Source organism: Saimiri boliviensis, chromosome 6 (assembly GCF_048565385.1).
Source record: "Saimiri boliviensis isolate mSaiBol1 chromosome 6, mSaiBol1.pri, whole genome shotgun sequence".
NCBI lineage: Eukaryota > Metazoa > Chordata > Mammalia > Primates > Cebidae > Saimiri > Saimiri boliviensis.
In genome coordinates, this window is record NC_133454.1 from 76,122,059 (window position 1) to 76,149,040 (window position 26,982).

General features: G+C 44.2%; 1 pseudogene; it reads right to left on the reverse strand.

Moving 5' to 3' along the window:
• Positions 1-26,766, reverse strand: LOC101036137 (lysine-rich nucleolar protein 1-like; annotated as a pseudogene).
• Positions 26,767-26,982: the final 216 nt, after the last annotated feature.

Here is a 26,982-nt window from a genome sequence, read left to right on the forward strand (position 1 = left end):
TCAGGCTTTGGTGACCAATGCCTCCACCCAGGCCCTTAGTAAGTAGGGCCCAGACTCAGACCCCTCAGTGATCAGGAACTTTTCTGTGGGTCCCCAATGACCAGAGCATCTTGTTTAGGCTCTTCGTGGACCAGAGCCCACCCTCACCCTAGTCAGTAAGTGGGAACTCTCACTGAGACAGCTCAGCAACGGTGCCCCAGCTCAGGCCCTCAGTGAGCAGGGGTCTCCTTCACAGGCCTCCCAGGGACCCTTGCTCAGCCCCCTCAGTAACCAGGGTCCTCACTGAGCCCATCAATGATCAGGGTCCTTCCTCACTCTGCTTCTCCATGAGCTGGGGACTCTCATTCAGATTTCTCTAGTTTTCATTCAAGTTTCATTAACAGGGACGCTCCCTCAGACCCCTCATCAGAGAGGGATTCTTCAATAGGCTGATAAGAAAGAGTTATGGCATTTACGAAGGCAGAAACAACAAAACAGGAAAAAAAAATTTTTAACAATTCAATATTTGCACAAAAGCATCAATGTAACCATCATGGGATACATTTTATCAACTCTCTTTGTACTTATTTTATGGCTTATACTATTTTATTTTGAATAACATGTAGAAACCAACCATAATCTTTAATGTGTTCAGACCTTTAACAGTCTTGATCAGCCCCATTCCTCAGGGACCCTGACCACCACTCAGAGCTCCATGACCAAAAGTCTTTAATTAGGGTCTAGTGAGCGTAACAAGAACTGGGCAGGTCCCTTCAGGCCACCCAACTGCCTTCTGCTTCCCTCTGCTCCCCCGAGAAGCTGTTGGAGGCTCTTATTTCCAGGGTTCTGCCTTCCGCTTCATCCCTGAGCCCTTTGTCCAGAGAGGAGCCACAGCTGCACCCAGGTCTCAAGAAGAGGTGTGGGCCCTGCTGGACTAATTGGTGCAATCCCAGAGTTGTCCCCCAAAAGGCAGGCTTTGGCCACCTCAGCCCCAGCCCCTGTACATCAGGGGTGATTAGCAATAACCCTCCAAAATGTTTCTGCCACACACTAATCCACATGAAGCGTGTAACGTAAACAAACCAGCTTCCACTTTTACCCCAAATCCTCTGGGAACGCAGTACAGGATCTGAAGTAAATACAAATTACAGGAAAACTTGGTCGGCCAGATATAGGAAATTGTGATTCACCATTCCTCTTCCTGTCTCCCCCTCCCCTACTCCTGGTCATTTTTTCTTCTTTGTTTTAACTCATGCTGGGCTCCCTGCCCTTGACTGAGCTGCCCATGGAGTTCCTTTAAACATTAACCACTGTTCTTGTTTGCCAACTGCCCCTAAGGCCTGGTTTTTTTCTCTACAAACATAACCTTTAGCATTAGGGCCTTTTTTCAGAAAAAACAAAATCATTCCGTTTATCAAAAGCATAACAAGTCAGCCATTCAGTCAATGCCTTCATTCATTCATTCATTCTTACCACACATCTTTATTGAGCCTGCTGCGTATTGAGCCTTGAAAGCTGTTGGGGAAACAACAGCATATAAAATAGAATTCATGTCCTTGTAGAACTCGCCCCCAATTAGGAGACACAGTTGTTAGACAAACTATATGATTATTTATTTAATAGAAAATGTGATACATGTGGCCGGGCGCAGTGGCTCATGCCTATAATCCCAGCACTTTGGGAGACCAAGGCAGGTGGATTATAATTTGAAACCAGCCTGGCCAACATGATGAAACCCCGTCTCTACTAAAAATACAACAATTAGTCTGATGTGGTGATGTGCACCTGTAGTCCCAGCTACTCAGGAGGCTGAGGCAAGAGAATCACTTCAACCTGGGAGGCAGAGGTTGCAGTGAGCTCAGATCGTGTCACTGCACTCCAGCCTGAGTGACAAAGTAAAAAGAAAGAAAGAAAGAAGGAAGGAAAGAGAGAAGGAAGGAAGGAAGGAAAAAGAAAGAGAAAGAAAGAAAGAGAGAGAAAGAGAAAGAGAGAAAATGTGATACATGTTACAAAGGAGATGGACTTCATATTCATCTAGGGCTGTGACTGCATGCTCTGGGTACTATAAAGTAAGTGGAAAAGGCATAAATCTACTGTAAAAGATTCAAAATCAACATGGAGAGCCAACCCAGAGCTCCTGCTAGGGAGGGGAGAGCTAGAAAAACCTCTCACTCTCCAGTTCTTGAGAACATCTCAAGGACTCTTGAGGACTGGAAAAGACAAAAGTGTTGGGTAAAGACATCCAGAAAACAGGGCCAACGTGCCAGGGCTGACATACTGGACTGGCACAAACAGGTCAAACAAGAAGGCAAACTGTGTTTAGAAAATGTTGCAGAGTGCTGCTAATGGGCTGGCCACAGATTGGAAGACAGGAAAGGCAGAATTTCTTCGAGTCAGAGCAAAGAGCATACAAGCTTCACAGCAAAATGGGTTTGTTAACTCATTTATTCAATCATTACCTCTTGATTAATGTCAGGCACCATGCTGGATGGACACTAAAGATACCGTAACTAACAGAAAAGTTTATTTGTGAAAACAGACATGTGAACAGATTCACAATAAGCCCCAATAACTGCTATCAAAATATATGCATGAGGCTTAACAGTGACACACTACTAGGTTACTCCTATAATAATGCCCCCTCACTAACGGGGGAGGAGGGAGTGGCATCACAGCCAGCCCTCGGGAATGGCTTCTCCAAAACCTGTGCTACACGCACCAGCAGCGGTGGGAAGATTGCTGACACACCAATTGTCATGTCATTTTCAAGTCATCGCATTGCTTTGAAATGTAATAGTTATTTTTGCCATTGACTTTGATTTCCTGCCAAAATTCTTCCAGGGTTTAGATAAAATTGGGTTTGACCTTTGAGAGTGTGTATGAATATGGATGTCATCCATTGCGTGTGGGTGGTGGAGAAAAGATTGAGAATGGCCGCCGTGCACGGCTGAGGATGAGTCACAATCTTTAGACCAGAAAGGGAGCTGAGTGGGAGGCCTGGCAGGAGATATGAATTGGGACTTTTGGCCCTGAGGCAATAATGATGTCAGGACATCTCTCCAATGTGGCCTTCCAGTGAGATGCCCTGATCAAGCCAGGCCTGGAAGCTAGTGGAGTGGTCCCAGAAAGCCCAGTGGCAGGGTCTCTTTATCGTGTGATCCAAATGCTGTGCTTTGGAAATTTGACGTAGGTGAGCTATTTATATTTTATATTTTCTTCCTCTCTGTTCTTCAGAAAAACTTTCATAACATGCCATTTATATCTGTACTTTCTTCAATGAATATGTATTGCTTATTTAATTTTTTAAAGATATGGATTCAAAGCGATACAGTATAAAGACAAGATCCTAAAATGAAAATATCAGTTCAAGCTGTGTTCAGAGGAATCAAAGTTTTGTTCATATTTTGAGGAAAGCTGTAAAAAAGAAACAGACCAACTCCAATTAGGAGTTGGAGGCAACGGTGAGCAAGCAGTTGGCTTTGAAGTCAGAAAACTCTCAGCCTGCTGGGGAAAGGGGTAGAGATAGGAATGGGAAGTTCAAGGCCCTTGCCCTGCTCCCCCTGCCACAGGATCCTCCTTCCAGAACTCCGCTCTGCCAGACTTCCCTAAGTTCCACAGAGCTATGCTTCCATGAGTAAAGTTGTTTCCATTACTAACAGATTATGGTGGCCCAAGAGACATTTAGAACCCAGCTCTAGGCCTCAGAAGCTCTGCAAAGTCAGAGGGGATGCAGGAGAGGCCAGTGGGCAGGGAATGCCAAACAAATGTGAGCATCTCTTCCCTCCATCTCTTTAAAGTCTATCTTCAAGAACAAGCCCACACTCTACCTCCCCTGCAAAATCCTGCCTCTTTGACTACCTCTGACCTCTCCTTCCTGAAGTTCTTTAATTATGAAGATTAAGCACCATTTTTTGTCTTTCTTCTTTTGGAAGCCATCTGATCACGCATTTTGCCTGCCTATCCGTTCCTCAGTGTATTCTTTTAAAATCAGTTTACAGGAGTTCTTGATGCAACTGACTGCAAATATTTCCCTAGTTTGTTTGCCTTTTTAATTTTGCTTAACTTTTTTTTTTACATGTTAAAGTTTAAAATACATCTAGAGCCAAGTCAGTTAATCTTTTCCTTTGTGCTCACTTCTACTGCTTCTAAGATGGAAACATTACTTCTTTCCAGAGATTTGATAAATATTTTAGCATTCTTGGAAATTTTTTTTAAAAGCTCTTTAGTTCATCTGGAAAGTACTTGGTATACAATGTGAGAAGAGGATCTAGACCGATCTGATGCTAACCAGTTTTTCTAGAACTTTGTGTTGAATACATTTCTTGGCCGGGGGCAGTGGCTCAGGCTTGGCGGCCCAACAGTTTGGGAGGCCGAGGTGGGTGGATCACCAGGAATTTGAGAACAGCCTGGCCAACATAGTGAAAACCCATCTCTACTAAAAAACAAAAATTAAAAAAAAATTAGCTGGGCATGTTGGCAGACACCTGTAATCCCAGCTACTCCAGAAGCTGAGGCAAGAGAATCACTTGAACCCAGGAGGCAGAGGTTGCAGGGAGCTAAGGTCATGCCATGACACTCCAGCCTGGGCAACAAGAGCAAAATTCCATCTCAAAAGAAAAATGTATTCCTTTCCCAATGACTTTTTTTTTTTTTTTGACAGGGTCTTGCTTTGTCACCCAGGGTAGAGAGCAGTGGTGAGGCTGGGCGCACTGGCTCACGCTCGTAATCTCAGCACTTTGGGAGGCTGAGGTGGGCAGATCACAAGGGCAGGAGTTCAAGACCAGCCTGGCCAACACAGTGAAATCCTGTCTCTACTAAAAATATATACATTAGCTGGGCATGGTGGCAAGCACCTATAATCTCAGCTACTCAGGAAGCTGAGGGACTGAGGTGGAAGAATCACTTGAACCCAGGATTTGGAGGTTGCAGTGAGCCAAGATCCCACCACTGTGCTCCAGCCTGGGCAACAGAGCCTCAAAAATAAAATAAACAGCCGGGCGCGGTGGCTCATGCCTGTAATCTCAGCACTTTGGGAGGCCAAGGCGGGTGGATCACAAGGTCAAGAGATCGAGACCATCCTGGTCAACATGGTGAAACCCCATCTCTACTAAAAATACAAAAAATCAGCTGGGCATGTTGGCACGTGCCTGTAATCCCAGTTATTCAGGAGGCTGAGGCAGGAGAATTGCCTGAACCCAGGAGGCGGAGGTTTCGGTGAGCCGAGATCGCGCCATTGCACTTCAGCCTGGGTAACAAGAGCAAAACTCTGTCTAAAAAATAATAATAAAATAAAATAAATAAATGAATAAATATTTTATTTTTACAAACTGGGTTCATATTTTGTGTCTTTTAAATTTTTGGTTTTCTATCACACCAGTTAGAATGGCGATCATTAAAAAATCTGGAGACAACAGATGCTGGAGAGGATGTGGAGAAATAGGAACACTCTTACACAGTTGGTGGGAGTGTAAATTAGTTCAACCATTGTGAAAGACAGTGTGGTGATTCTTCAAGAATCTAGAAATAGAAATTCCATTTGACCCAGCAATCCACTATTGGGTATATACCCAAAGAACTATAAATCGTTCTACTATGTAGACACATGCACGCCTATGTTCATTGCAGCCCTGGGTACAATAGCAAAGATCTGGAACCAACCCAAATGCACATCAATGGTAGACTAGACAAAGAAAATGTGGCACATATACACCATGGAATACTACACAGCCATAAAAAATGATGAGTTAGTGTCCTTTGTAGGAACTTGGATGAATCTGGAAACCATCATTCTCAGCAAACTGACCCAAGAACAGAAAGCCAAGCACCATACGTTCTCACTCATAGGTGGGTGTTGAACAACAAGAACACGTGGACTCAGGGAGAGGAGCATCACACTCAGTTGTGGGGTGTAGGGGAGAGATAACGTGGGATGGGGAGGGAGGGGAGGGTGGGGAGGGATAACATGGGGAGAAATGTCAGATATAGTACGCACCAAAAGTAAAATAAATTTTTTAAAAAATTTTTGGTTTTCTAGTAATTTAGTTGCATTTTCCAAGTGTCAGTCTGCAATGGATACGAAAAAATAAAATTGGTCTTGTCACCACAGATAGTTTGAAAAGCACTTGCTTTGTACACTCTGTATCCCCCATGGAAATTGTGTCACCATAATTGCTATGAATTCTGATTATGAATCCTCGTTGATGATGGCCAGACCCACAGGTGTGAGTTTTGGAACTAGTTGCTGCATATTGTGGATAAAGTCACAGCCCAGGGGCCCTGTCTCACCTCCAATACAGGGACATTTCAGGACTCTGTTGTGTACTCAATACCGTCATATCCCAGGGCCCTGTCACATCCCAGCTGTTGCACACCAGATACTGTCACAGCCCAGGGCCAAGCAAGGGCTACGACAAGCCCCTAGGAAGTGCCTGTATATGAAGACTGACAGGACAGGCCCTGGGTTGTTCTGTACATGGAGGTTCCTGGGACGTGCCATTATTTGAAGGATGCCAGAGCCCTGCTCTGTGACTATATCTGGGGTATGACAAGGCCCTGGACCGTGACATGGTTCTGAAATATGGACTGGCTGGCCCTATGAAAGAGGTATTGAATTATGGGCTGTGACAAGTTCTGGCTTTGCCAGGGTACAGACTCTTAATTCCTTCTGGAATAGAGAGTGCTGGGAAATGAAAGCGTAATGTTCAGGGTACATCCTAGTTTGTCTTGGATCTGTGGTGGGACAGGGACAGCTGCATCAGTCTGGGGGTGAAAGTGTATCTGTGTATGTTGGGCCACATTTCCAGTAAAGTTTGCTCTGAGCTCCAGAGCTATTGACCAAGCCCGTCCTGCCTTCTGAGGTATGGAAGACACTAGGCCTCCTGACTCACAGCACAGCATTCTCTGCTTCCTGGGGGTCTGCCATGGGCCATCACCCCAGAGAGTTCGATCAAGGTCTGTCTTGATCAAACACAAGATCTGTCTTGATCAAAAACAAGGTCTGTCTTGATCAAACACATCCCCTCCCAAATTTTTGCAACTCCCAAAGCTGCTGGAGGCGGCACCTGAGCCTGTCTGTACCAGGCTTCTTCACCCCAAGGACTGCCTGCCGGCCGCCCACTTTTCATGATGCGTGGCCACAGTGCCATCTGCTGGCTATTCTGAACAATGCTGGTCAGGTCGGGAGGGCACAGGAGCATGCTGGGCTGACAGGCAGGTCAGGAATAACAGAGGTGGCCTTTCCCTTAAGCCCCCAATGCCAGAGCCCCTCATTCAGACTTCAGTCACCAGAGCTGTCTGCTCAAGTCCTGTAGTGACTTCGGCCTCCAGGTCAGTCTCCTCAGGAATCAGGGCCCCTCATGCAGCCCCCAGTCCCACTCCCAGTGACCAGAGCCTCAGTGATCAGGGCCCCTAGGTCATGACCCCAGAGACCAGGAACTCTTTCTAAGGCTCTTTAGTGACCAGAACCCCTCATTCAAGCTCCACGGTGGTGAGGACACCTCACTTAGGTTTGGCTTCACGATCAGTTCATTCAATGACCAGGACTTATAGCTCTTGACCCCCAAAGACCAGGGCCTCTGAGTCAGGCCCCCACAAAAAGGGCCCTTCGGTGACCTAGAGCCCCCTCCTTTAGGACCCTCTGTGCCTAGGTAACTAAAGACCATTATTCAGTGGACATAAGGAGTGGTGTTTGGGGGGGCCTTTGATCCCCAAGAGCTGGGCAGGTCCCATCTGTTTCCTCCGTTTGTCTTCCCCCTCCCACTGGTCCCCAGAGAGGCCTCTGGTCACTGGGGCGTTTCATTTCGTTTTGCCTGTGCTCCTGGGTCCTTGCTTCAGACATGGCCACAGCTGTGCCCAGGTCTCATAACAAAGGTGATCTCTGTTGGGTTAATTAATCCCATCTCAGGAACTCTGGCTCAAGAAGACTAGATTCTATAGCATGGCAGCCCACCTGGACCTCGCATCTGCTGACCCGATAACACCAGATCACACACCCCTGTGCCGTCTCACTACCTCCCATAGGCAGGGCTCCCATCACACCTATCTCAGGCCATATTACCCAAAGGCCAAATGCTTCCAGTTCCAGCATCCCACCGGTCCCCAGCACCTGTCCCAGATACCAAGTGCGGCTCTTCTCATTTTCCTTTTCTTCCAGATCCCAGCCCAATCCAGGTCCTACCCTTCTCGGCCCCCATCCCACTTGGGTTCGTTTACTTATTCAAACACACATCAAATGAGTATCTACATATTAGAATTCTAGTAGGGGTATGGGGTCAGTGTACAGGGACAGCAGCATAGAAAAGGCATTTTGGCTGAGATTCAAAGGATGAATAGGAGTTTGCCAAAGGGTCAAAGTACTGGAAGTTATTTGAGGAAGAAGAAACTGCATATACCAATGTATAGAGGTCCCTGGTCACCCATGTGGTTGGAGCACTAAGTGAAAAGTAGGGAGGGAGGGAGGGAGAGAGGGAGGGAGAAAAGAGACTTGAACAGGGAAGCAGAGAACAGACGGAAAATCTTGTAGCTAAGCTAAGAAGTATGAACGTTTTCCTCCTGGATGGAAAAACGCAGAACTTGAAGTAGTAAGTTATAATTTTAAAAAATAAAAAAATAAAAATAAACCTTTTTCTAATTAGAAAGATTAGGTTAGTCCTATAATTCCAGCACTTTGGGCAGAGAGGCAGCCCCCTCTACCCCACCAACCCCAGCTCCTCCGGCTCCTCCCTTTGTACACAGAATGCATGCTTACTGCTGTTCCTAGAAAGCACTCAAACATTTCCCCTTTATGGCCTTCACACTGGCTCTTCCCTCTCGCTGGGATCCTCTTCCCCCCAGATCTTTATCCCATGGCTTACCCCTTCACATCATGTATATCTCTGCTCAATGGATCGTCTCTGACCACAGATTTGAAAATAGCCCCCTACCTTCCTTCTGTATTGATTAGGGCCTACTAGGAAAACAGGAGCCACACTGTGCATTGTGATAAGATAAAGTTTAACACAAAGAACTGGCTAATGAATGATTGAAAAGGCAGAGACTCCAACCAGGAGAGTGAGGTGACCCAGAGATTAGCAACAGCAGGAAGTTGCTACCACTCCTAGGTTGGAAGGACAAAGAGAAGAGATTTTCCCCAGGAACAAGGCCAATGTGTAGAAGGTAGATCCCTGGCAGGCCTATTCAACAATGGAGGCTTAAATGAGATGCAGTCACAGCAGAGGCAGAGGAAAAGGTGGTGAAAAATCCTGGCAGTCTGCTTGATTCCGACTGCCAATCTCCTGCCAGTTAAAGTCCACCAGCTAGCAGAAGCCTGAGAAATGCATCCTGCAGAGATCAGCTCCCCAGTAATTCAGAGCCAAGCAGAAGGAGGTCTGGAAGAAAACCTGAACAGTGGGTCCTCACCCCATCCTTACCCAGCTTCATTTTTCTTTAGATCACTTATCCCTACTTTTATTCAATTCTATTTTGTTCTCTAATATGCTCTGTTTAGTTCTTTTCTGTTCTCTTGTTTCTATTCTACTCTCTTCTATTCTATTTTACTGTTTCTATTCATTTGTTCTCTTCTCTTCTATTCTTTACTTGTTTACTATCTCTTCCACTAGGAATGAACTGCACAGAAGTAGAGAGACTGTTCACCACTGTAACCCAAGTACTTAGAACAGTGGTTGGCATATTATGGGTGCCAAATAAATATTTGTTGAGTGAATGAATGAATAAATCTGCTTACTGTTAAGACTGAAGGGGGCAGGAAACATATCTACTGTATTCATTATTATATGCTCAGTGTCTACCACAATACCTGGTCGGAATATGTGTTAGCTTCCTAGAGTTGCTGTAACAAATTACCACAAACTTGGTGGCATAAGGCAACTGAAATTTATTCTCATAGTTCCAGAGGCCAGAGGTTTGAAGTCAAGATGTTGGCAGGGCCACACTCCCTTTGAAGGCTTGAAGGGAAAATGCTTTGTTGCTTTTTTGGTTCCATGGCATTCCTTGGCTTGTGGCTGCATACCTGCAATCTCTGCCTCTGTCTTCAGTGGTCTTCTCTTGCATGTGTTTCTTTTTTTTTTTTTTCCAAGACGGGGTTACACCATGTTGGTCAGGCTGGTCTTGAACTCCCGAACTCAGGTGATCTGCCCACCTTGGCCTCCAAAGTGCTTGGATTACAGGCATGAGCCACCACGCCCAGCCAGCCTGTGTTTCTTATAAGGACACTTGCCATTGGATTTAGGGCCCATCAGATAATCAGGGATCCTGAGATTACACCTTTTAAGTTCTCTGATCAGTCTCAGCAGTGGCCTTCAAAGCCCTCATAACTCAGTCTCTCGTTGCCTCTCTGACTTCGGCTCCCCCACTCCACTCTCGCCACTGTCGTTTTCTTGCTCTTCCTCAGCACTGCCCAGATGTGCTCACACCACAGGACCTCGCACATGCTGTTCCTTCTGGCTAGAATATTTTCTCCCAGATATCCGCAAAGCTTACTTTCTCATCTCCTTCAAGTCTTTGCTCAAATATAGTCTTTCTTTTTTTTTAGCTAGAGTCTTGCTCTGTCCCCCAGGCTGGAGTGCAGTGGTGCAATCTCTGCTCACTGCAACCTCTGCCTCCCAGGAGGCTGAGGCAGGAGAATCGCTTGAACCCAGGAGGCACAGGTTGCAGTGAGCCTAGATCGAGCCACTGTACTCCAGCCTGGGCAACAAGAGTGAAATTTATTCTCAAAAAAAAAAAAAAAAAAAAAAAAAAAAAGCGAATCCCTGCATTCCAGTATGGCCCTTAGACCTTTCAAACAGGGCTTCTGCCCAGCGCCACCTCTGAGCGGATCCCTCCTCCTCTGCAGTGACTTCTGCAAAATTCTCTAAGTCTTTAGTGCTTGGAACCACCTGGGGCCAGCAGGGCTTCCCAGTAGGACACCTCAATTCTGAATGAAGATACATGTGAGCCGCAATTTCCACTTCTTTGCTTCAGAAGAAGAAAGCACAGTCAGCCGAACACTGTGGCTCATGCCTGTAATCCTAGTGCTTTGGGAGGTTGAGGTGGGTGAATTGACTGAGCTCAGGAGTTCAAGACCAGCCTGGGCAGCATGACAAAACCCCATCTCTACTAAAAATTCAAAAATTAGTAGGATGTGGTAGTGCAGGCTCGTAGTCCCAGCTACTTGGAAGGCTGAGGCGAGAGAACGACTTGGACCTGGAAGGTGGAGGTTCCTGTGAGCTGAGATCACGCCACTGCACTCCAGCCTCGGCAACGGAGCAAGACCCTGTCTCCGAAAAACAGAAGAAAGCACAGGATTTTTCTCTTGGCGCATAGAAGGTCTTTCTAGGTATGACACAGCACATAACCCATAAAAGGAAAGGTCAAGATTTTGACAATATAAAATAAAAATTCCACATTACAAAAATTCCACCTTTCAAAGCAAAATGCAAAAGGCAGATAATCCAATGGTAAAAAAATTAAAACTCTTATTAGTGACGAAGGCTAATTTATCTCGTTCAAAGAAAAACTTCAGCCAAATTAGATTTAACTGAGTTTAAATGAGCAATGAACAATTCACAAATCAGGCAGCCCCCAGAATCCCAGAAGATTCAGAGACTCCAGGAGTTCCTCATGGTCAGAAAAAATTTATAGACAAAAAATAATTAAAGTCACACACAAAAATCGGAAGTGAGATACAGAAACAACCAGATTGCCTTAAACTGAACACAGTTTAAACACTCAGCCGTCCATGAGTGACTGAAGTATGGCTGCTGGGATTGGCCCAGACTCAGCTATTGTAGCAGGTGCATAGTCTTAAATTGAGGTTTTCAATCTTGTCTGTCTATTAAGCTAGGTTATGATTTGTCTACCAGGACTCAAATATACAAGTACGGAGTTCTTCTCTCAGGCCATATTTAGTTTGCTTTAACAATCTAAAAGCTAAGACTGAGGTGTCGGAGAAGCCAAGAGGAGGGTTTTAAAGACGATGAGAACAATTAAATGCATCCCATTCTGCTGACAGATCAAGAAGAGAGATGCTGAGAGGGGCCCCTTAGATATGTTTATGTGGATGCCACAAGGTGCCTTAGCCATTTTAGTAGATCGGTGGTGGTCAGAATGCAAGGAAATGGGAATCACATGTGCAGGACGTTCTTTTGAGATACTCCCTTTTAAACAGAGCAGAGAAGCAGCCACAGTGAAGGATACTGAATTAGGTCTAGAAAGAAACTTTGTTTTATGTTGATTTGCCTCATTTTGACTTTTTTTTTTTTTTTTTTTTTTTTTTTTTTTTTTAAGACAGAGTTTCACTCTTGTTACCCAGGCTGGAGTGCAATGGCGCGATCTCGGCTCACCGCAACCTCCGCCTCCTGGGTTCAGGCAATTCTCCTGCCTCAGCCTCCTGAGTAGCTGGGATTACAGGCACGCACCACCATGCCCAGCTAATGTTTTGCATTTTTAGTAGAGACGGGGTTTCACCATGTTGACCAGGATGGTCTCGATCTCTTGACCTTGTGATCCACCCGCCTCGGCCTCCCAAAGTGTTGGGATTACAGGCTTGAGCCACCGCACCCGGCCATTTTGACTTTTAAAGATAGAATCTTGATTGGATTTTCAAATGGAGCAAGAGAGGTTGAAAATGACAGGAAGAAAGAGTGTGGCTAAGACTGTCTTTTTCCTCTAACAGCCATTTTCCCATCTTCTATGGTCTGTGAATTTCAGCAGAATAAATGATCTCCTAGAACAAAAATGACATTTCTCCAACTCCCTTGCAGTTCCATAGAATAATGTGTCCAAGGTCTAGCCACGGAAATAAAGGCAAAAATGTCATATGCAACTTCTAGGAAGTGTCCTTAAAGGGAAGAGCTCTGTTCTTCTTCCTGCTGGCAAGAGTGTAGACGTGATGGCTGGAGTATGAGCCACAAGGTGAACGCCACATTTTGAGGACGATGGGCAAGATCAAAGCAGCCTGGTTTCCGGTGATCATATTGTTGTCATACACGTCCTGGATGGGCTGTGTCTATGTGAGGGAGGAATAAATGTTGACCTTGTTTAAAGCTGCTGTTATTTTCAGTTTTTTGTCACTGATAACATAACTTAGTATTAACTAGGAGAAGGCCAGGCAAAGTGGCTCAGGCCTGTAATCCCAGCACTTTGTGAGACCAAGACAGGTGGACACATGAGGTCAGGAGTTCGAGACCAGCCTGGCCAACATGGTGAAACCCTATCTCGTCTCTACTAAAAATACAAAAATTAGCCAGGTGTGGCAGTGTGCACCTATAGTCCCAGCTACTTGGGAGGCTGAGGGAGAATTGCTTGAGCCCGGGAGGCAGAGGTTTCAGTGAACCAAGATTGCACCACTGTACTCCAGCCTGGGTGGCAGAGCAAGACTCCATCTCAAAAAAATTGACTAGGAGAAGGGGAATAACTAATATAATCAGATCCCTGATGGATCGAGCAATGTAAAAGTATCAGCCCTTTTTAAAAGGGATACTTGGTCTACTGGGAACCGGGCTCAATTACTTGCTAGCTGTGTGATCTTAGGCAAGCTATATAACTTCTCTGCACCTGTGTTTCCTCATCTGTAAAATAGGGGAAGGATGGATGCACACAGTATGGAGCTATGGTATTTAATACAGCTGTTAGGATATAACAGAAGGGCAAAGGGAGAGGATGGCTACAGATGCAAGCGGGTTTTTAATTTGTTGTAACAAAGACAAGGGAATGTTTGGGTGACTTCTAAATTATCTATAAAAGAGACGGCAAAATCAATAAGTGAGAGTGGGTGGTATGGGGCAGAGGATGCAGAGATACGAAAAGTTCTGCAAAGTTATGAAAAAGTTTTTGTAGAAAAAGAGCAAGCTGACTAGAGAAACATGGGAAATTGTCAGGCAGCACTGAGGAACCATGTGAGTCTGGGGATCATGAGCTTATCATTATATCACTTTTTCTAGCTATAGAATTTGCTGTAACAATTTCAGCTACTCTGGTTCAGAAGAAAAAAAAATAGAAGTGATTGGAATCATTTGAGACTGGAGCTCAGCCAGATGAAAATGACAGAGGAGAGGGGAATACAGGAGCATATCTGCAAAGGAATACTATAATGTTAGATTATAAAGTATTATTTTAAATGGACAGGAATCCAGGAGCGGGTGAATAAACAGAGAGAAAAGGGAAGATGGATTGGATGCATTGATGAAGTCAGAGAGCTACTGCACAGGGGGCAGTGCCCATCCACCACACCATCCACCACACCATCCACCACACCACCCATGCGCTCATGAGCACGCAAATGTGCATACACAACCACACATATTGGTTTCCCAGTTTAATTTCTGTTTGGAAGCTGAAAAATATCCCCCCAAGGATTAGCTTCTTCAGAGAATAGAGATGGTTAAAAAAAAAAAAAATCATGAAACTCTAGGTCTCAGGACCAGATTTCATCCTTGTTCAGCCTACCCAAGTAGGGGGCTGAAACACCTCCTTCCACATTACACTTCCCTTCCTGTTTTTCTAAGATCTGACTGGTTCAGTGGAACTTACAAGGATCCTGAGTTATTTTAAGTCAATGTCCACATGGGACAGTGTGGTTGGAGTGTGAATGCCTCAGGACACAGAGAGGTGACCTTCATCCTGTATAAGACGTAGGCAGCTGTGGATGGAGAGCCTCCTCCCAGGAACAACTAGATCATCTGTCCACACTGGTGACATGGGGTGCTCATGTGACTGTCAACAGGAGATCTGCAGGGGACAGCTTCTGTGTGGCTTCTTCATGCTGGATGATGGGGTGAGGCAGGCTGCTCAGACATCTAGAAGCCGGCCCTGCCACCACAGTCACTCCCAGTCTAATCCTCTCGCTCCAGACCTCCAACCCGCCTCATCGCCAGCAGCTCCTTGCTATCAGAAGGCTCCAGATCCTAGTTTCTCCAGGACAAGGGTGGGGATTTAAATTACCTGTCTATCCTCGTTCTGTGCCCAGCTATTGAAATGACATAAACACTACGCTTTGATCCTCTTACCTTTTTAATCCCAAAATCTTGTTTGGAAATAAACATACACCCAGATACACACATGCGTATATACGCAGCACACACCCACAAACATTAGCCCTTTCCGTCTACTACATCCCTACTACTAGAACCAAATTTCCCTTGAGATAATGTGAGTATTTTCCCCTGTCTGGAGCAGGGATTGGCAAACTTTCCTGCAAAGAGCCAGATCACAGACAATTTAGGCTTTGAGGATCACACTATCACAGTTCCAATTACTCTACTCTGCCACTGTGGTGTAAAAGCAGCCATGGACAATACATAAATGTGAGTGTGGCTATATTCCCATAAAACTTTTATTTTTGGACACCAAAATTTGAATTTCATATAATTTTCTTTTTTCTTCCTACTATTCTTTCTTACAACTGTAGGTGGTATTTAATATCAGTTGTAGCATACATTTAATTTGGAAATATAAGAATGTCTTAAAATTTAGGAAATACATTATAAACAATCCAAATTGGATGCTGATGTTATTTAAAATGTTGGCTATTATTTTTTAATAGTTGCAATTATTACTTTTTTTTTTTTTCTTTTTGAGAGGGAGTCTTGCTCTGTCTCCCAGGCTGGAGGACAGTGGCACAATCTTGGATTCAAGCAATTCTCAGCCTCCTGAGTAGCTGGGATTACAGGCACCCACCATCATGCCCAGCTGATTTTTGTATTTTTGTAGAGATGGGGTTTCACCAGTTGGCCAGGCTGGTCTTGAACTCCTGACCTCAGGTGATCCGCCCGCCTTGGCCTCCTAAAGTGTTGGGATTATAGGCGTGAGTCACTGTGCCCCACTTCATCCAGCCTAATTTGTTATTTTTTTAAAAAAATAGGTAACAGAGTCTCATAATGTTACCCAAGCTGGTCTAGAATTCCTGAGCTCCAGTGATCCTCCCACCTCAGTCTCCCAAGTAGCTGGGACCACAGGTGTGCACCACCACACCCAGCTAATTTTTAAATTTTTTTTTTAGTTTATTTTTTATTTAAAAAAAATTTTTTTTTATTTCAGTAGGCTTTGGGAGAATATGTGGTATTGGTTACATGAATAAGTTCTTTAGTGGTGATTTCTGAGATTTTGGCGCACCCATCACCCGAACAGTGTACACTGTACACAGCGTAGTCTTTTACCCCTTGCCCTCCCCCGACCTTTCCTCCTAGTCCCCAAAGTCCAATGTATCATTCTTATGCCTTTGCGTCCTCAGAGCATATGTTGTTTGGTTTTCCATTCCTGAAGTCTCACTTAGAATAATAGTCTCCAATTTCACGCAGGTTGCTGCGAATGTCGTTATTTAATTCCTTTTTATGGCTGAGTAGTATTCCATGGTGTCTGTATGTGTGTGTGTGTGTATACGTGTGTGTGTGTGTGTGTGTGTGTGTGTGTGTGTGTGTGTGTACAGAGCACATTTTCTTCATTTTCTTTCTTTTTTTTTTTGAGACGGAGTTTCACTCTTGTTACCCAGGCTGGAGTGCAATGGCGCGATCTCGGCTCACCGCAACCTCCGCCTCCTGGGTTCAGGCAATTCTCCTGCCTCAGCCTCCCGAGTAGCTGGGATTACAGGCACGCACCACCATGCCCAGCTAATTTTTTGTATTTTTAGTAGAGACGGGGTTTCACCATGTTGACCAGGATGGTCTCGATCTCTCGACCTCGTGATCCACCCGCCTCGGCCTCCCAAAGGGCTAGGATTACAGGCTTGAGCCACCGTGCCCGGCGTACAGAGCACATTTTCTTTATCCACTTGTTGATTGATAGCCATTTTGGGCTGGTTTCATATTTTTGCAATTGCAAATTGTGCTGCTATAAACATGGGTGTGCAAGTATCTTTTTCATATAATGACTTATTTTCCTCTGGGTAGATACCTAGGAGTGGGGTTGCTGGATCAAACAACAGATCTATTTTTAGTTCTTTATGAAATCTCCACACTGTTTTCCATGGTGGTTGTACTAGTTTACATTCCCACCAGTAGTATAAAAGGTGAGAATTTTTATATTCCCACTTTTCACCACATCCACGCCAACATTTATTATTTTTTAATTTTTTTATTATGGCCATTCTTACAGGAGTGAGGTACCACATTGTGGTTTTTATTTGCATTTTCCTGATAATTAGCAACACTGAGCATTTTTCCATATGCTTGTTGGCCATTTGTATATGTTCTTTTGAGAATTGTCTATTCATGTCCTTAGTCCACTTTTTGGTAACACTGTTAGTCTATTTCTTGCTGATTTGAGTTATATATATATATATATATATATATATATAATTTATTATTATTTTTTTAATAAATATGGGGTTTCACCATGTTGGTCAGGCTGGGTTTTTTTTTTTTTTTTTTTTTTTTTTTGAGACGGAGTTTCACTTTTGTTACCCATGCTGGAGTGCAATGGTGCGATCTCGGCTCACCACAACCTCTGCCTCCTGGGTTCAGGCAATTCTCCTGGCTCAACCTCCTGAGTAGCTGGGATTACAGGCATGCACCACCATGCCCAGCTAATGTTTTGTATTTTTAGTAGAGACGGGGCTTCACCATGTTGACCAGGATGGTCTCAATCTCTTGACCCAGGCTGGTCTTGAACTCCCGACCTCAGGTGATCTGCCCACCTTGGCCTCCAAAGTGCTTGGATTACAGGCGTGAGCCACCATGCCTGGCCTGTCTGAGTTCTTTGTAGATTCTGAATATTAGTCCTTTGTCCAATATATAGATTGTGAAGATGTTCTCTTTACTTTGGATATGTAGTCCATGAGTACTGCATAGTTTGGAGTGAAATAAACCGTATGAGCTGCCACTATCTTGCCCATCTCTATGCTTTTGGAAACTTCATGGAAGTGGAATCATGCAATATTTGTCTTGTGACTGAATTATTTCACTTAGCATGATATGCTTCAGTTTCATCTACATTGCACATATCACAGAATTTCCTTCTTTTTTAAAGCTCAGTAACACTCCATTGTATGTATATACCATATTTTAAAAATTTTTGACTTTTGTGGGTACATAATAGGTGTATATATTTATGGGGTACATGAGCTATTTGCATACAGGCATATAATGCATAATAATCACATCAGGGCAAGTTGGGTATCTATCATCTTAAGCATTTATCCTTTGTGTCACAAGCAATCCAATTATACTCTTATTTTAAGAGTATAATTTAAGAGTATTCATTCTTTCTAACTGTTTTTTGTACCCATTATCCATCCCGCTTTCCCGCTTTACCCCTCTCCCCCTCTGCACCCTTCCCCTACTGCCCTTCCCGGCCTCTGGTAACCATCCTACTATTCTCCATCTCCATTAGTTCAATTGTTTTAATTTTTAGCTCCCACAAATAAGTGAGAACATGTGAAGTTTGTCTTTCTATGCCTTATTTCAACCTAACATAATGACCTTCAGATCCACCTATGTTGTTGCAAATGAAAGAGTCTCACTCATTTTATGGCCAAGTAGTACTCCATTTTGTATATGCACCTCATTTTTCACCCGCTCATCTGTTGTTGAACATTTATGTTGTTTCCACATCTTGGCTATTGTGAATAATGTTTCAATGAACATGGATGTGCTAATACCTTCTTGAGACCCTGTTTTAATACTTTTGGATAAATATTCAGAAATGGGATTGCTGGATCACATGGTAGTATTATTTTATTTATTTATTTATTTTTGAGACAGAGTCTCACTCCATCGCCCAGGCTGGAGTGCAATGGGGTGATCTCAGCTCACTGCAACCTCCACCTCCTGGGTTCAAGCGATTGTCCTGCCTCAGCCTGGGATTACAGGTGCCCGCCACCACGTCCAGTTAATTTTTATTTATTTATTTATTTATTTATTTTTGTATTTTTGTATTTTTAGTACAGATAGAGTTTCACCATGTTGGTCACCTGGTGTCAAACTCCTGACCTCAGGTGATCCATCCGCCTCAGCCTTCCTAAGTGCTGGGATTACAGGCGTGAGCCACCATATCGGCCTATTTTTAAGTTTTTGAGGAACTTGTATACTGTTTTCCATAACAGCTGCATGATTTTGCCTTCCCACCAACAGTGTTCAAGGGTTGCAATTCCTCCACATCCTCACCAACACATGTTGTCACTTGCTTTTTGATAATAGCCATACTGACAGGAGCAAGGTAATAATATCTCATTCTGGTTTTGATTTGCATTTCCTTGATGATTAATGCCATTGAACATCGTTTTGTATACCCATTGGTCATTTGTATGTCTTTGGAGAAATATCAATTCAAGTACTTAAGCCATTTTTTGTTTATTTGTTTTTTTTTTTGTTTTGTTTATTGGGGGTTGGTTTTCTGTTCTGGTTTTTTTGTTTGTTTGGTTGGTTTTTTTTTTTGGAAATCTTGAGACAAGATCTCACTTTGTCATCCAGGCTAAAATGCAGTGGCATGATTATAGCTTACTGTAACCTCGAACTCTTGGGCTTAAGAGATCCTCCTGCCTCAGCCTCCTGAGTAGCTAAGACTACAGGTGCCCACCACCATACCCAGCTAATTTTTTAAAATTTTTGTTGTACAGAAAGATCTTGCTATATATGGCATATATATAAGGGACAGAACTAATAAGCTAAATGTATATATGCAAGGGGCTTTATTAAGGAGTATTGACTCACAGAATCACAAGGTGAAGTCCCGCAATAGGCCATCTGCAAGCTGAGAAGCAAGGAAGCCAGTTTGAGTTCCAAAACCTCAGAAGTAGAGAAGTCAACAGTGCAGTTTTCAGTCTGTGGCCGAAAGCCCAAGAGGCCCTGGCAAACCACTGGTCTAAGTCCAAGAGTCCAAAAGCTGAAGAGCTTGGAGTCCAGTATTTGAAGGCAGGAAGCATCCAGCGTGGGAGAAAGTACATATATACTTTATATATATTCCCACAAGTTCTATACCACATTTTTAGTGATATTTGAGGTTGTGTATGCACTTTGTTGTAGCATTTTATGGTTTGGAGAGCTTTGTTAGTGTGGTGATTAACTTTGTGCACATTTTTGTATGGAAAGAGAGAACCAAGGGATGATTTTAGGGTGTTGTGGGCCTCATTGAAGCTTGGTCTCCAGGGGCCTATTTGAGGAGAGCAACATGTAAAGTATATATGTACTTTTCATATAGATATATATGAGATCAGCGTACTCCCGGCCTTAAGTGATCCTCCCTCCTCAGCCTCCTAGAGTGCTGGGATTATAGACATGAGCCACTATGCCCTGCCTAGCCCATTTTTAAATTGGGTTATTGCCTGTTTTATTATCGCATAACAATAACAAAAAGGTTAAATAAACCCCTTGGTTTATTTCCAAAAAATATAAGGAACTCTTACAACCCAATAGCAAATATTTTGATTTGCAAATATATGATTTTCAGGTCTTAATTCTTTAATCAATTTTGAGTGGATATTCAATTTTCCCAACACCGTTTGTTGAGGAGACTACCGCTTCCCCTTTTGTGCGTTCTTGGCACCATTAAAGACCAGTTAACCATATATGTATCGATTTATTCTGGGTTCTCTATTCTGTTCCATTAATCTAAATGTCTGTCTTTATGCCAGTACCATGCTATCTTAATTACTGCAGGTGTTTGTTTTTTTTTGAGATAGTATCTCTCTCTGTCGCCCAGACTGGAGTACAGTGGTGAGATCTTGGCTCATTGCACCCTCTGCCTCCAGGATTCAAGTGATTCTCCTGCTTTGGCCACCCACGTAGCTGAGATTACAGGCATGCACCAAAACCGCTGGCTAATTTTTGTATTTTTAGTAGAGACAGGCTTCCACCACATTGGCCATGCTGGTCTTGAACTCCTGACCTCAAGTGATCTGCCCGCTTCGGCCTCCTGAATTACTAGGATTACAGGCATGAGCCACCACACCCAGCCTATTGTAGCTTTTTAATGTATTTTGAAATCAGAAAGTGTGATGCCTCCAGCCTTGTTCTTTCTCAAGATTCGTTGGGTTATTCAGTATCCCTTGTGTTGCGATGGATCTCTTCTTACAAGGTCTTTCCCCTCACCTGGTCTATGTGTGCCTCGTCCATGTTGCCCTTCTTTTCCAACACCACCTCTAAGTCTGTGTCTGTTTCCCCCTTCTAAGGGTCTCCTGCTACCCCACTCTTTCCTCTTCTTCTTTTTCTTCCTTTTCAGAGCCAGCTCCTCGATGACTGGCTGCTCTACCTTCTTCTTTGACTTCATATTTTCCTTCATGGGGGCCTTCAGGCCATCTCCTATGAAAATGTATTATGGAGGCTCAACTTTGACTGGTTTCTTTCTACATCCTTTCCCAGGGCTGTTCTCCATGGACCAGGAGGGTTTGGAGTGGCCTGGGAGGACATCTCCCTCCTTGTGGATTTTTTCCTTCTTCTTCTTCTTCACCTTTCCACTGTGTTCCCTGGGCTCTTCTGCTTCTGTTTCTGCCCTGAGTCTACCTGTTCCTCACCCTCCTTCCCCACTGAGCAAGTGTCCACAGCATCCTGGGCCTCACAGAACCAAGGGTCCTGGACTGAGAAGGCTGTGGGGTCCTGGGCCCCCTTTTGTTCCTTCTTGTATTTTTGAGCTTCTTGCCAACTCTGGTTTCCTCCTCATCCTGTCTTGGGTCTGGGGAAGTTTTCACCCCAGAGGCATGGGACATGGCGGGAAGTGACTTCTTCATTTTCTTCTCTTTTATGGGAGGTTTTTTATTACTGATTCAATTTCCTTACTGGTTATAGATGTATCTAGATCTCATATTTCTTCATAGTTTCATCTTGGCAAGTTGTATGTTTCTAGGAATTCATCCATTTCTTCTAGGTTATCCAATTGGTTGGGGTATAATTGTTCATAGTAGCCTCTTATGATTCTTTGGACCAACTCTGTTCCTCCCCAGAAGGAAGCTGGAAGTTGGAATTTTTTCAAACAACTCATTCTGGTTTTTGCCAATGGAAGGTGCTATGGCAACCACCAGCCCAAATCATTATCTTTGTTCTTCCCAAGCAGCTAAAGATGGAGAGACAGATCCCATCATCATGACAAGACAGAAGCCAGTCCTCTGGGAATATCCCAGAAAATCTGAGGCACTAAGAACATGGTCCAATTTATTCTCCAGATAAAAGCTTGGTGCTGGGACACTTGAAATTCTGGTGAGAGACTAGTCTTGAGTTTCCCTCCTGGGTTCAACATGTCTGGTTTTATGATCAGCTCAGGTGCAGAAGCCTCTCAGCTAGTTCGTGGATTTCTCACGAAGAGAATTTGTCCATGCAATGTTGTTGAATTTGCCTGTTCATAAGAGGAAGGAGATGCAGGGCTTCCTATTCCACCATTTTGCTGAATATCTCAGAACAAAATTAAAATGAAAACAAAAAGAGGGAAAATAGAATTTTAGAGGAAGTAAGGAAAGATAGAGAGAGGCTTAGGAGAGGGAAGCACATTTTACGAGAGGAGTTTTTAATGCTATGCAATGTAATCCTCCTCGTCCCTCTCCCCTGGAAACCTCCAGTAAATCTACATTACTCAGCAAGGATTTGGGGGTTTGGATTTGTTTGGAGAATCTGAGTCTGGCCTCAGATTGAGCACAGAACAAAAATAGAGGCTGCCCTGAAGTGACCAGCCACACATGTATGTTATTCCTGCCCCCATCCTCTCCTGAGCCAGGGTCTCCTGTAGGGCAGTGCCTTCCCTACTAACAGGTGTAACCCCAGCTTCTTGGTCTGGGCCTGACAGAACAGTGGATGATTGCCTGACAATAGATGGAGCTAAGTTATTGTTGTTAAGTAAATACTCCGCACATTTACGGAGCCGGGTGGCTGGGCGGAGGGTGAGGGGCAGTTTTTGACATTTAACTTTTCCTTTGGCCTCTACCTCACTGTAACCATTGATTTCCTCTCTCCTGACAATGGTAACTGTGGATAAGGCATGGAAGGCTGCAGAGAGTTATAAGCTAGACCTCATTAAGTCAATGATAGTCAGCCGGGCATGGTGGCTTACACCTGTAATCCCAGCACTTCGGGAGGCTGAGGCGGATGGATCACCTGAGGTCAGGAATTCAACACCAGCCTGGCCAACATGCTGGAACACTGTCTCTACTAAAAATACAAAAATCAGCCAGGCATGAGTGGTGGCAGGTGCCTGTAATCCCAGCTACTCAGGAGGCTGAAGCAGGAGAATCGCTTGAACCCGAGAGGCAGAGGTTGCAGTGAGATGAGATTGTGCCATTGCACTCCAACCTAGGCAATAGAACGAGACTCCATTTCAGTAATAATAAGAAGAAGAATGATAATCAATACAGACATAGCATCTACTATGCGTAAGGCTGTAGATACTGTATAATTGGTGATGAAATATAAGATGCAGCTTTAAAAGTTTGCATCAGATACTAAAAGTCTTCCTCTGCTCTATCTACTGCTCTAAGTGCTGTCTCATTGCATCTTCACAACCGTATATTATTTATTATCTCCATGTCACACAGAAAGAAATTGAAGCTCAGAAAGTGATGTGCTTTGTCCAGGTCACAAAACTAATAAGTGACAGAACAAAGATTCTAATCCAGATAGCTTGAATTTAAATTGCAGCCCTTACCACTTGAGGGTTCTACATACACTGCTATGGAATTGCCTGTCAAGAGAAAATTTCTTCTGGACTTGGGCTCTTAAATGTATAGATTACTAGCTTTCCAGTAATCCCTAAAATTTCCACAAGAGGGAGACCTTTCCCCATCAGTGCTAGGCTGCTGTCGAATTTTGAATTTAATTTGCAGTTTCACAGACAGATCAAGAATTGGCTGACCACTTGTCCAGAATTTGTACAGGTTTCCTGACACAACAAAATGTAGATACACTAAGTGAATGCCTGCTTAAATTACCCCAAATTAACTAGGAAGTTCGTCCCAACCAGGCAGCTCATTTTGTCCCTCTGCCAATCACTCTCCAAGCCAGGAACTCAATTCACCACAGAGGCAGGGGCTGTATAAGCTTTAGATCTTTAAACACCAGCGTCCCTTTCCCTTCCCCAAGTTCTAGTCATTGTTCAACAGCCTGGAAGCCTCCACAATAGGTTTCAGAAATTCCAAACCCCAGAGAAATTCAAGAATAAAGTTGTCTCTCCATTCCCACTACCAGCCTTGCAGAACTTTGTTCATAATGAATTTTTCTGCCCCCTGGACCTCAACCATCACTGCTATCAAGGCTTACAGTGTCAGAGCAACAGGTATGGAATCCTATCATGTCATACCAGGAATCACTTCTCAGCAAAAAATGTGTAAAGTGGGTGCATGACTATGGTATCCACTGGTCACATTACAGCAGACCACCCAGAAACTGCCAGCCTAATACAGTGGTAGAATCAGCTGGTAGGTGCACAGCTGAAACACAAATGTGGAAGTAATTCCTAGAGAGGAAAGGGTGCCATCTTCTAGCATGCAGTATACACTTTAAACCAACAACCTTATACAGTGTCCTGTTCCCAATAGGTAGAACATATGGGTTCAGAACCACAGAGAGAAAGCAGGCATGGCCCTGTTTGCCATCCCTCCCAGTAATCTACTTGGGAAATGTGTGCTTTCTGCTCCTACAACTCTTGGCTCTGCTGATTTAGAGGCTCTGATTCCCAATGGGGAAATGTGTCCTGCAGGGGAATGGATTATGGTTGTTACTCAGGAACTCTGGGTTCCTTGTGTGAAGGGGCCAGCAGGCAAGAAGAGGCATGATCCTGGTGACTGTAGAGTTGATCCTGACTGTCAGTGATGATCCTAATAAGACAACTATTACAAAATGGAGACATGGGGGACTATGCCTGACATCCAGCTGGCCCACTTGGGTGCCTCTCGGTAGTCTCTGCCCAATTTTGATGGTAAAAAGACAAGTGCAGCAGCATGGCTTGAGCAGTGCATGGATACTGGGGCTCAGACCCCTCAGGGGGAAAGTTTGCATCACACCATTAGGTAAGCCACTGAAATCAGCAGAGATGCTCTCTAAGGGTGAAGGAAAGCTAAAATGGATAAAAGGGGAAAATGATGAGTATCAGTTGCTGTCCTGAGATAGGCTTCAGAGAGCTATAATTCTTTCCACTATCTTTCTTTTAATGTCCACCATGAAGAAAGACTCAGTAGCATGGTAGAGGAGCTGCTTCCAGAACTTTCATGAAATGAATCCAAGTGGCACAAGCAGTAGTCTGTGGTGGACACTCTGATGTGCCACCTAGACCTCCTTCAGGAGCAAAAGACTTATTCCCCCATGTAAACCAAAAGTAAACTTCTAAGCCCCCTGACTGACCAATAGACTCCCCTCTCTGCCAAACACATTCCAAACTAAACCAGAAAATCTAGTTCAGGTCATGATCAAAAGTGGAGATTGGGCATGCCTCATCATACTCTCCTCTCTTCAGAACTGGGAACAAGTGACCAGCATTAACATTTAAAAAAAGATCTTAGCCCTGGCGTGGTAGCTCACATCTGTAATTACAGCACTTTGCGAGGCCAAGGTGGGTGGATCGCCTGAGGTCAGGAGTTTGAGACCAGCCTGACCAACATGGAGAAACCCTGTCTCTACTAAAAATACAAAATTAGCTGGGCATGGTGGCATGCGCCCGTAATCCCAGCTACTCAGAAAGGCTGAGGCAGGAGAATCACTTGAACTTGGGAGGCGGAGGTTGCAGTGAGCTGAGATTGCGCCATTGCACTTCAGCCTGGGAAACAAAAGCAAAACTCCATCTCAAAAAAAAAAAAAAGAGAGAGAGAGAAATCTTAATGGGGAAAACCTACCTTCTGTAGACAATCTTTTTTTCTCCAGGTCTCTCCTGTGATCCAGGAGAAAATTAACGAAGAGTCTGGCACCTGTTTAGGTCTGATAGAGCTCTGATACCTGCTACATGGAGGTTTCATCTGCATGATAAAATACTGGTCTCAGGCCAGGGTTAGGTGACTCACGGCTATAACACCTGAATTTTAGGAAGCCAAGGCTGGTGAATCACCTAAGGTCAGGAGTTCGAGGCCAGCCTGGTCAACATGGTGAAATCCTGTTTCTACTAAAAATACAAAAATTGGCCATGCTTGGTGGCGGGCGCCTGTAATCCCAGCTATTCTGGAGGTTGAGGCAGGAGAATCACTTGAACCCGGGAGGCAGAGATTGCAGTGAGCTGAGATTGTACCACTGCACTCCAGCCTGGGTGACAGGGCAAGACTCCATCTCAAAAAACAAAAACAAACAGAAACAAACAAACACACACAAATCTTGGTCTCCACAACCTCCTTAACTTAACCTAGATTTTTTTGAGATGGAGTTTCACTCTTATCGCCCAGGCTGGAGTGCAATGGCGCGATCTTGGCTCACTGCAACTTCCACATCCCAAGTTCAAGCAATTCTCCTGCCTCAGCCTCCCAAGTAGCTTACAGATGCCTGCCACCACACCTGGCTAAGTTTTAGCATTTTTAGTAGAGACGAGTTTCACCATGTTGGCCAGACCAGTCTCGATCCTTGACCTCAGGTTATTCACCAGTCTTGGCCTCCAAAAGTGCTGTGATTACAGGCTAACCCACCACTCCTGACCAACATTCCTTTCTACTGATTCTAGCTCTTTAGATAATAACTCTTTTCAACCAATTGCCAATCAGAAAATCTTTGAATCTGCCTGTGACCTGGAGGCTCTTCTCCCCCACCCTCCAGCCTCCTCTGCTTCCATTTGTCTCGCCTTTCTGGACCAAACCAGTGTACATTTTACATGCATTGATTGGTGTCTTATGTCTCCCTAAAAGACATAAAACCAAGCTGTAGCCTGATCACCTTGGGCACATGCTCTGCCTGTGCTCTGAGGGTCTCCCAGGGCTGTATCACAGGCCATTGGTCACTCGTTTTTGGCTCAGAATAAATTTCTTCAAATATTTTACAAAGTTTGACTTTTCTTCAACACTCAGCTGTGAAACCACCTTTTCAAAAATTATAACTGAGGAAATTATGACAGTGAAAGACATCAGAACTAACCGACCTCCATCTTGCTTCTAACATCCAAGCTGTCCTTGTTCATTCCTAGGCATAAACCGAACTAACGTTGGGAAGG